The 11,896-nt window shown below is 39.0% G+C and overlaps 1 pseudogene; it reads left to right on the plus strand.

Moving 5' to 3' along the window:
- Positions 1 to 8,991: 8,991 nt before the first annotated feature.
- Positions 8,992 to 11,006, plus strand: LOC122731678 (annotated as a pseudogene).
- The last annotated feature ends 890 nt before the right edge of the window (positions 11,007 to 11,896 follow it).

Consider the following 11,896-nt stretch of genomic DNA (forward strand, 5'->3'; position numbering starts at 1 on the left):
GGGGTGGGGAATAGGTCTTTGGAAAAAAACCATTACCACTACTTTATTTCTTGGAAAACTCATTTCACCTTACTGAGCCTCAGCTTTGTCATTTGTAAAATGATAAAAGTTTAACTAGATTATCTCTCAAATCAAGTTTATCTCAGGGTTGTTGTAAAGATCAGATAACATGTCATGCCATTTATAGACCTATTGAGTCCCTTAGAGTTTATTCTAAGTAAAAGCCATTTTTTCCTTCAAGTATTTATTGACCTCTTATGTGCCAAATACCAGTGCTGAAGATAGAGTGAGTGAAACTCCCTGGGCTAAAGTGTGCTTACAGTCTAATGGGGGGAGGCAAGCATACATGAAAAAGCATGGATTATAAATCTGTGCACAGCAGTTTGGTTAGTAAGGCACTAACAGTTGCCAGAGATCAGGAAAGTCCTCGTGCATTGGCACAGTGCTAAGGCCTACGGCTTTAGAAGCTAACAGAGGAAGGCAGCTAGGTGGCGCAGTGGAGAAAGCACTGGCCTTGGATTCAGGAGGACCTGACTTCAAATCCAGCCTCAGACACTTGACACTTCCTAGCTGTGTGACCTTGGGCAAGTCACTTAACCCTCATTGCCCCGCCAAAAAAAAAAAAAAAAAAGACGCTAGCAGAGGAGTTTTTATTTAACTCTAGCAGAAACAGGAAGTCAGGTTAATTGAAGGGGGTAGGAAACCACTTGGTCAAATTTTCCCTTAAGGAAAATTAATTGGGCTACACAGTGTTGGATGGATTGCTACAGGGAAGAATAGAGACAGGAAGCCAGTTAGGAAGATGTAGGATCTGTAGGTGAGGAGGCTTGTTGAGCTGAGCTAGTAGCCGTGGTAATGGAAACTGCAAGATTGGGTATCTAGATATTCCTCCACCCTTCCCCCATGACACAGCACAGCCAGAGGAACAGCCAGAATTCAGAAAATTGTGAATCTCCCAGGAGGGCTGACTATGCTCCCAAAGTGGTAGGTGCCTTGCCTTCCCCCTTTACATTTTGGGTGGTTTCAGACTCTGCTTTCTGGGGGTGAAGCAGACTTGGATGGGTTTTGATCTGCATCACAGATTTCTCTCTTTTCTCTTCCAGCCCTACCATACTAGTAAGCTTCCCTATTACTGTATAGGACTCCAGCATTCTTTCAGTCACCCAGCTTCCCAAAGTCATTGTAATCTTTGAATCTTCACCTCTCCCTTATACCTCCCTATCATTCACTTCTGTCACTTTCCATTCAAAAAAGATGGGGTTTCAGGCCCTTGGAAAAGATACTGTTAAAATGACCTTGAATCATTGAGAAAAAAAAAACAAGAGACTTAGGAAGAGTTCAACCATGTAACAAGCTAGTTTTAATTCAATTGCTCACATTGCCTTTGTTAGGGTTTTTTGTTTTTCTTTTTCAAAATGCTTTCCAAAGGAAAACCTCTTAACCATGAAAGATCAGCCACTAACTTCAGTCTTTTTTGCATCTTTATGAGGATGACTTACCCCTACTCCAGCCAGTTTGAATTGTTATTTTGGAGCTAACAGCTACCAGAGAGATCTAATGGCAAAAGTTTCCATTTGAAGAAGCCTGGTGCCTAGGTGTTGGATTTCACCAAATGTCTTTATACAGACCTTTTGACCCTGTGGTAGGTTAAAAAAACAAACCCTTAGAGCCACTTAATTCTGAGAGCAGTAGCCCTTTTTATTTGAAATTTTTAAGGGAAGGTCTCAAAAAAGAAAACCCAAGATGGGTAGGAGAGGGGACAAAGAGCATCTTAGGGGTAAGGGGGAAATGGCCTTCCTTCCATTGGAAACCTCACTTCTTAAGATTAATATTTTTTAGGTCTTACAAAGACAAACTATGTGAATGGGGACAGGGATCCACCAGTTTAAGATGGGGTTCACACTGGCACGAAGGAGTCTAGAAGGGTTTTCTAGGACTTGGTTAATGTTCAAGGCTTCCTGGGGCTCAGGCATCTCTGCAGTCATGGCCAGTACCTCTGCAGTGTGACAGTTTTTATGGAGAGGGCACAACTCCTGCTCAGGGCCAGATGAAGGGAAAACCATCATCCTTCCAGAGTGTTACACTGAAAGCTATGGAGCTGGGAACTTGAACACTGAAAGGTGTGACGACCTATAGACTAATTTGATGGATAGAAAAGGATAGGACATCCTCACCACCTCAGGCATACATACACACAGGCCCATGAACAGACTGGCTATACCCATAACCAACTACTGGACAACTACTTCAACAGGGTCAATTAGACTTAACAATTGTAGGTCATAAAAAGATGGTGCCTGAGACTATAGTGCACATTCCTTAAGATTTTGTAAAGCATGGGAAGGGATAGGATTTGTTTGTTTTGAGGGTTAGTTTCCCCACCACTACCACAATCTACCTTTCCTGCAAAAAAGAATGTATCATTGAAACTACCTACCCTTCACAGAGTATATCTTCCTTTCTTTGCAGTCTCTCCCAGATGGGATCCCTCACAGCACCCTCAAGTGAAGTCTGCTTATGATCTAGGGACTCCTGGAAGTGTCCTTGGAGCCTAATATATATAATTATAATCCTGTTTATAGTTAAGGCTGCAAAAGATATGAGAGTTGGGGCAGCTAGATGGCTCAGTGGATAGAGCACTGGCCCTGGAATCAGGAGTACCTGAGTTCAAATCCAGCCTCAGACACTTAACACTTACTAGCTATGTGACCCTGGGCAAGTCACTTAACCCCAATTGCCTCACTAAAATAAAAGACAAAAAACAAAAGGTACGAGAGTTGCCAAAAGTCGGGTCTGCTCCCTTTCAAAGGGGTACGTAAACAAACAAAAAGGGGGGGGGCAGCCAGGTAGTGCAGTGGATAAAGCACTGGCCCTGGATTCAGGAGGACCTGAGTTCAAATCCGGCTTCAGATACTTAACACTTACTAGCTGTGTGACCCTGGGCAAGTCACTTAACCCTTATTGCCCCACCAAAAAACCAAAGGGGTGCGTAAATAGGGTATAATCCTAAAAGTCCACCTGCCATTCTTCATGGGGGTTGCTTATCCAATATCTTTTTTTCCCCCGTTTCAAGTCATTTGAGTTCATTTAATGGGTTACAGAGAATGTATCCAATATCATTGGTTACATCCTAACAAACCAGGGAGCAGCTTAGTATTCAGATGTACCACTCAGAAGCACTTCTACATTAGTCCTTTCTCTTCCTCTGCTCTTTCTTTTTCTCCTTTTCTTCTCTTCCTCCCTTCTGTAAAATGTCTCCTGACAATTCCTGGTGGTAGGGTGAGAGCAGGAATAGTTGATTTATTTAGTACATTAATAAAAGCAAGTATTAAAAATCAAAGTATGGAACCAAGATGAAAATGGTATCATTGGAAACCTATCTTCCACTGACTTCTATTAAGTGACAGAAAGTGACTTCACCCATAGTCTTCCAACCAGGAAAGAAAAAAAATTGATAGAACACAGGGCTTTCCTTTAATCTCCATAGAAGGCAAATGAGAAGATTGAAGTAGGTTTTCATTCTCAAAACCTAGTTCTTTTCCCTCTCTACACAAATCCCCCAGTAAGGTAGAACACGCCCGGGTTTTTTGTTTGGGTTTGTTCTCGGGAAGGGGGGAGGAAGAGAAGAGGGGATCAGGTCCCATCACCCAGCTTAAAATCTTTTCTATATACAAACAGAAAACACTAGAAGCCCAAAGGATTTGGAAAGAAATGCCTAGTCCAACCATTAGCAATGCAAAGGTAGCTGTCCAGTCCAGCCTTCTGAATTTTTCCTCTGGGGGGGATAAAAACCATATTCTCAAAAGTGCTGTTCTCTGGTTTTAAGATAGTGAATCATTATAATCCCTTAAAAGAACTTGGGAACAATAAATGACCAAAGCCTGCCTCTTAAAGGTTGCTTGCTAGGGAGGGGCCTTGGAAGGAATCCCCTTCTGCCTGGGTGACCACACCTTTCTGCCTGTCAGCCAACCTTGAGGTCCTCATCTACTATTGCTATAACCACATAGGGGATTCATGGGCTTTGGTCACAAAGTGAGGAGTCCTTTCTCTTGGACAGTGACAGTAAAGGTCTCTACTTTTGAGACTAGACTTTAATGAGCTCAAATATCTCCCGAGTGTCATTGATGCAGTCACAAAGGCAAGACTGGGATGGGATATAAGCATTTATAATACCACCCACTATGTGCCCTGCTCTGTATTACCTACTTTTAGCCCCATTTTATAGTTGAAGAATCTGAGGCAAGCAGAGTGTAAGTGACTTGCCCCAGGTCACAGCTAATAAGTGTTTGAGGCCAAATTTGAATTCATGTTTTCCTGACTTCAGCCAGGTCTACCTCTATATCCACAGTGCCTCTTGCTGCCTTGGATAGCCTGCAGGTGATCAGGACCTTGAATTCAGGCTTTCAAGCTGACTGACAGGGCCTTGATTTTGAGTGTCAAGTTGTCCCCACAGCAGTTTTGGGGAGAACATAATAAAAGGTCTCTCTCACATGTTAGTATACATCACTGCAAAGAAATTCTAGCTAGGACGAGGGAGGGGAAAAGCATAAAGGGGAAGTGAAGGAGGAAAGAAGACGATACCTTGTAGGAAATAAACCAGTCATGGCCCACTGCCTGCTAGAAGGAGCTGTGGCTGAGATGCCTTTTTTTTTTTTTTTTTTGGCAGAAGCAGACAAGCCAGCCAAGGCTTAAGTCCTTTCATTTGGTTTGTTAGGCAACTGAGAATCAAAAGGCTATGAACAGGGTAGCTAAGTGGTGCAGTGAATAGAGTACCGGCCCTGGACTCGAGGACCTGAGTTCAAATGCGGCCTCAGACACTTAACCCTAGCTGTGTGACCCTGGGCAAGTCACTTAGCCCCAATTGCCTCACCAAAAAAAAAAAAAAAAGGCTATGAACAATAAAATTTCAAAGGAAAAAATCCAAATTATCAATAAACAGATAAAAAAAATGCTTCAAACTATTAAGAATTTAAAAAGTGAAAATTAACCCCAAGGTTCCACCTCATACCTATCAGATTGGCAAAGATGACAAGGAAAATAACATGTCAGAGGGACTTTGGGAAAACATCAACTCCCTGTAGGTGAAGTTTATGGTCTAGCCTTTCTGGAAAAGCAGTTTGAAACTCTGACCCCCAAATTATTCAACTGTACATAACCTTTAACCCAACAATACCACTACTGAGCTCCCAAAGGGGTGAGAGAAATCAGAAAGGACACATAGATACAAAAATATTTATAGCAGCCCTTTTGGCAGTAGCAAAGAACTAGAAATTAAAGCCATGCTCATCAATTGGGGAATGGCTGAACAAATTATGATATATTAATGTAATGGAATACTATTGTATAGCTAAGAATGATGAAGGGGACAGTTTCAGAAAAACCTGGGCAGATTTAAATAAGCCAATTTGGAGTGAAGAGAACATAAACAGAACTGTTTGTATAACAGTAACAATGTAAAGACTAATTTTGATGCTCTTAAGAATTCTTACCAATGCAAAGACCAACTTTAATTCCAGAGGACCTATGATGAAGCATGTTACCCATCTCCTGACAGATGATAGATTCTAGATGCAGAAGGAGATAATTTTGGACATGTCCAGCGCAGGAATTTGTTTTGCTTGACTATACACCTTTATTACAAGGGTTTTAGTTTTCTTTCCAACCCTCACCCCATGGGTGAAAGAATTGTGGGGAGGGGTCAATAATTTTTTTTTTAAGATAAGGTACAGCAGAAAAGAAAAAATAAGGAAATGTATACTTTCCCCATACCCAAAGGAAAAGACTTCAGGCTCCTATCATAGAGCTTAAAAGAGAGATAATACAGAATTAACACTTTGAGGTAATTGAGCACAAAATGATGTCTGTCGTAAATACTTGAAATCCAGTACTTGCATTAGATCTTTTTGGTACCTTTTAGCTTTAAAATTACAATTCAAAATGGTTGGAATAGGGTTAGATCATCCCCATAACGATGCCAAAGAGACTGAAAGTGTAGTGGCTAATCTTTAATTGTCAAGAGGTTTCTTTCTGAACAGCATTTTGAAAAAGAAATGCAGGGAGATCTCTGAGGAACAACAAGGAGGTCGCTATCACTGATCATGGTTGTTGTCCATCATTCTCGAAGAGGACCAAAATGACATCACTGTTTTAGAGTGAAGTTACAGTGTGTCCAACTATGACTGATCAGACCAATATAAGCCCATAATGCCCCCTACCACAAGTCAGGCACAAGTAATTCATATGAATATTTGGGTTGGAGTCTCTAAATTTGCACATCTCATGTTTCTTTTGAGCTACTTCAATTCTACTTTGCCCAAAGAGTAGTACTTTGCACCTTCTCTGATAAGGATACACTATGCTGAGGGTTTCTGTGCCAGCATCTCCCATATCATGCAATCAATTCCAAAGTTCTTGAGAGACCTTGAGTGTCTATATCACTTTTTTTCTGACCACCATGTGAGCACTTGCCTTCTGTGAGTTCTCCATGAAATAGTCTTTTAGGCAAGCATACGTTTGGCATTTGAACAACATGGCCAGCCCATTGGAGTTGTGCTCTTTGCAGTAACGTTTGAATGCTTGACAGTTTAGCTTGAGAGGGGACCTCAATGTCTGGTATCTTATGCTGCCAGGTAATCTTCAGAATCTTCCTGAGATAATTCAAATGGAAGCAATTCGGTTTCCTGGCATGGTGTTGGTATACTGTCCAGGTTTCACAGGCATTCAACAATGAGGTCACCACAATGGCCCTGTAGACCTTCAATGCTCTCATGCTTTCCTGGTCACCAGTTGAGTGAAGCAAGCCTGTGTGCTTGCTCTCATGTTTTTTGGCATGATGTTTTCAGCCATGTTGTCAAACGCCTTCATTGATGGCCAACAAATCATCACGGTCAGCTACCACACTGATGGTGAAGTCTTCAGCTGGGAAAGGCTACAAGCCAAGACCAAAGGGAAGGGAATATTTGTGCATGATTTTTTGTTTGCAGATGATTGTGCATTCTATGCAGCCTCTGAAGCTGAGATGCAACAAAAAATGGACCAGTTCTCTGCTGCTTGTGATAATTTTGGCCTAACAATACTAAGAAAACACAGGTGCTCTATCAGCCAGCACCACACCATCCATATGTGGAACCATCAGTTATAGCAAATGGAGAAGTTTTGAATACTGTGGATTAGTTCACTTACCTTGGCAGTATGCTTTCCAGGGATGTACACATTAATAATGAGGCTAATGCATGCATTACCAGAGTTGGCTCAGCTTTTGGGAGGCTCCAAACAAAAGTATCACTGATCACAAAATATAGGGAAGGCAGTAAGATACAAGAAGACTGGAAAGAAAGGTAGGAGGGGGCAGGTTATGAAGGGTTTTCTTTAAAAGCCAAACAGGATTTTATATTTGATCCTGGATAGGGAGCCACTAGAGTTGACTTTAACAGCCAATCAAATGGTCAGACCTACATGAGTGGAGAATGAACTGGAATAGGGAAAGAATTGAAGAAGGAAGTCCAGTTATAGCAATAGTTCAGGCAACCTGGTCATCCCAGCTTTGAAGCTAGTTCTGCTACTATGACAAACTTCCTCTCTTACTATTATTATTATTATTATTTAGTACAGAATGATAGACATTGGGATGGAACAATTTACTTAGTTAAAATTAGCTTAGTAAATCTCTCATTGATTGGTTTTCCCTGATCAGCAGGAAAAATCAATATAATTCAATTAAAAAGTTTTTTCTATTCCCATCTTTTCCCAGTTTTAATTCCTTGGACTGGAGACTGGAGATGGGTGCCATTTAAATTGGGGGGGCGGGATTTGAATAGAATTTTATTTTCCAAAATATATGTAAAAACAAAATTTTAACATCAATTTTTTAAAAACTTTGTGTTTCAATTTCTCTTCCCCGCTCCATTCCCACCCCCCACCCACAAGAACTCAACAATTCCAAATAAGTTATACATGAGTAGTCATTTAAATTTAACAAGTAGAGTTCCCAAAATAATTAATGATGACTGGGCTTTAGTGTTTGGCTATACTCACAAAGCTTTAGTTCTAGATTTAGTTTAGGTTTAAATTCCTGGCTCCAATCCAAATGTAAATTTAACACTTCACTGCCCAAAGGACCTTGCAATTTGAAGGAATCTTATGTTAAATCCCTTTGTAAAAGTGAAAAATCACTCCCTAATTGGTCTTTTAATGGCCTGGATTTGCATGCCCAGATAGGCAGCTATTAAAAAAAAATACTGAAAGCACAGAAGAAATGCATGAATAAATAATACTGGCATTGTGAAGAGGAAATAGGGTTCAGTGAAGGGAAGTCCTGGATAAGGTCTGATTACTCCTCCCTCTCTTCCCCTCCCCTCCCTTCATGGGCTTTAAAAATATAATTAGGATATTCCACTTTTTAAAAAGTTTCCTTTTCCCCCATATAAATATAACTTCCACAGCAAATCATCATCAAGCTTTTTTTTTTTACAACATTTGGATCTTACCAAATCCAAGGGCATAGTAATTTAGTAATAATATTCTTGTGAAAGAGGCAATTCCTCTTCCAATGATCCTCCCTTCACAGCAACTTAGTTAAATTGGTTAAAGTCAGTTAAATAATTAAAGAGAAGAAAACCTCTATTTTTAAAACATGGAAAGAGAAGCCAAGTGTTTGAATGCTGAGGGAGCAAAATATTCATTTGCCCCCAGAAAACTTTTATAGAAGGCAGGAGCTTAATTCTGGTGTACACATTTCTGAAATGAGGGAAGAACAGTCATTGTTGAACTTTGGACAAGAGTCTATCTGACGTTTAGACTGAAAAAAGAAACCAAGAAAAGATGAGTTCACCACGGGGATCATTATTGCATCAGTTAGCTTGCCAGTGGCTTTCAACAATAACAACATAATAAAATTGTAATCAAATGCTATAAAATAATGATGATGGTCCCAGGTTCTAGGTTAGAGCTCTTCATGTTTGAGTGTTCCATGGGTCAGTATTTCAGGCCACAATGGCAGATTACTGCAAGAAGTAACACAATGAGCTAGAGGACATGGGATACATCTACCAAGATTCCTTCATAGTATTGTCAGAAAAATTAAACCAGCATCACCATTATTATGATATCTGAAGCAAGAGAAAATGATGAAACTGTCCAGAAGGCCTTTCAGTTTCTTTGCGGAAAAAAAAAAAAAAAACCCAGATATAATCCTTGTTCTGAAATGTTCTCCCACTAAAAACTAGAAGGTAATGATGTCTGAGATGTAGTAAAATGATTAAAGTTGTATCAGCTGTTCAATAAAAATAAAACTAAATGAAATTACATATCAAATCAAAACTAGAAAAGAGAAGGAAACAGAAAAAGGAGCAGAGCATTATTTCCATGGCATTCCTGGAACAATTAAGAATTTCTGAAGTTGGAAGGCTAAGTTTGATGCAGAGAGAGCTCCTGGAAATTAAAGTGAAAAGATGAAGGAAGAAGCAAGGGGGGAAAAAATTAAGTGGAAAACAGATGTTCCAAACATATCATAATCTTGACACATCCCGTCTATTCAGTTCCTAGAGGAAGCTAGTGAAAGCAGGGAAGTGGATGAATCTTTGTTCCAAGGGAACAGGAGAATGAATCTGATGAGAATGCTGTTGATTTAGAGAGTGACTAAATCAGAGAATCTTAACCTAGGATCTGTGAACTTGGTTTTTAAAAAATGGTTTGATAATTGTATTTCAATTTACAACTGTTTTCCTTGAAATTATTTTATTTTATGCATTTAATCATTTATTATTCTGACAAGTAGTACATAGGCTTCCTCAGCCTTCCAATGGGACAACATGGGAAACCTTCCTTGTATCTCTATTCACAAAGAAGTTGGAATGCCACAGCATCCTGCAGCTATGTTTTGTAAATCATTTTAATTGTTAGGATAATGTTCTTCTGATGACTCTTATCATTTTTCTTGAAACTTAAAAAAATTTATAGTGATCATCAAGCCCACCCCAGGATGCAAAAAAAAAAAAAAAAGATAAACAATGTGGGCCTATATCAGAAAGCACCTCACCTCACTCTGGTTCATTTGATTTTGGGGTTTTTTTACTTTTATTTTTATTGGGGTTTTTTAATTTAAGAAACAAGTACTTTTAAATTAATACATCTTTTCCACTACCCTCCTCCCCACTAATCATTTTAAAATTCTTCAATACATATCTATATAGTCTGGTAAAGTAAATACATACTTCAGCCATAAACTGCTTTGTCAGGAGAAGAGTGGCATTGTTTCATCTTTATTCTTTTGGACTCATGGTTTATCATTGCATTAATCAGAGTTTTAAAATCTTTCAAAATTATTTTTATCATTATGTTTTTATCATTGTATAAATCATTCTCCTCCTTCTGTTCATTTTCGATCACTTCATAAAAGTGTTCTCAGCTTCCTTTGAAATCATCCACTTCATCATTTCTTATGGAACAATATTGTTCTATTACATTAATATGCCACATTTTTTTAGTCATTCTCCAATAACTACCTCTCTCCGCTGCATATTTTCCGATTTTTGACTACCACAAAAAGAGCTGCTACAAATATTTCAGTAGACATAGAATCCTCTTTCTTTGATTTCTTTGGGGTGTAGGCCTAGTGGTGTTATCACTAGGTTAAAGGCTATGCTCAGTTTGGTAACTTTCTGGGCATAGTTCCAAATTGCTTTTCAAAATGGCTGGACCAATGTATATCTCTACCAACAGTGTAGTAGGGTGCCTGTTTTCCCATAACCCCTACAACATTTGTCATTTTCTTCTTTTTGTCATCTTTCCTAGTCTAATAAGTATTAAGAAGAATTTCAAAGTTGCTTTAATTTGCATTTCTCTTATTCTTGCATGTTTTCATATGATTGTTGATAGATTGGGTTTCTTCCTTTGAAACTTGCCTGTTCATATGGTTTAATCATTTATCTGTTAGAGAATGGCTCTTACCATCATAAATTTAAATCAGTTTCTTATATTTCTGTAAATTGTTAAGTACTTAGCACAGGGCCTGGTGCATAGTAAGTTTATATATATATATATATACACACACACACACACACACACACACATATACATACATATATGTCTATGTATATATAGACATATATGTCTATTGTGTATGTGTGTATATATATATATATATATATATATATATATATATACACACATATATATAGTAGGTCTGCCATTGTTGGCATAGAAAAAATAGGAGTACCCTAAATTATTTGAGCTCCCCCTGCCAATTATCCGGGTAACCAGAGGACTATATGAGGACCTACCTAGAACACATAACAACAATCCATTGCTGTGGACAGGAGCAGACCATCTGAAGCAGCTTCAGCTCATATCAGTTTATATACAGAAACTCTCCCCATGCCTTTGTCTTACTGTTTATTCTAAAGGCTTGAAGTGTCAGATTGAGAATGGAATGAGGAACCCAAGTACTTGTTGTTTATCACCACTGAAAACAGATTCCTTATTGTATAAACATCTCCATTTACCAGGAAAAAACAAGGCCATAAATCTTAACTGTACACCCTAACCTTGCTGTTTAAATATCACCTTCCCCAAGTTAATGCTGGGAGGTATGTGGGGGGGGGGGTGTATTTCTCAAGATTTCCCCGTGCATGCGTGTCCATCTTGCTGAGAAAATAATAAATTGGTGCTTCATCTTGCTGAGCTGTGCCTTACCCTGTTTTCTGTGGGATTTTTCACTCGGTTTCTGTAAGGGACAGTCTTCTGTTTTTGACATTGGCTATTATATATCTTGGAAAAGAGACCTTTAGCAGAGAAATATGTTGCAAAGATTTTTTCCCCAATAGCCATTTCCCTTCTAATTTTTACACATGAGATTTGTTTATGCAAAACCTTTTAAATTTCATATAATAAAAGCATA

Source organism: Dromiciops gliroides, chromosome 6 (assembly GCF_019393635.1).
Source record: "Dromiciops gliroides isolate mDroGli1 chromosome 6, mDroGli1.pri, whole genome shotgun sequence".
Lineage (NCBI taxonomy): Eukaryota > Metazoa > Chordata > Mammalia > Microbiotheria > Microbiotheriidae > Dromiciops > Dromiciops gliroides.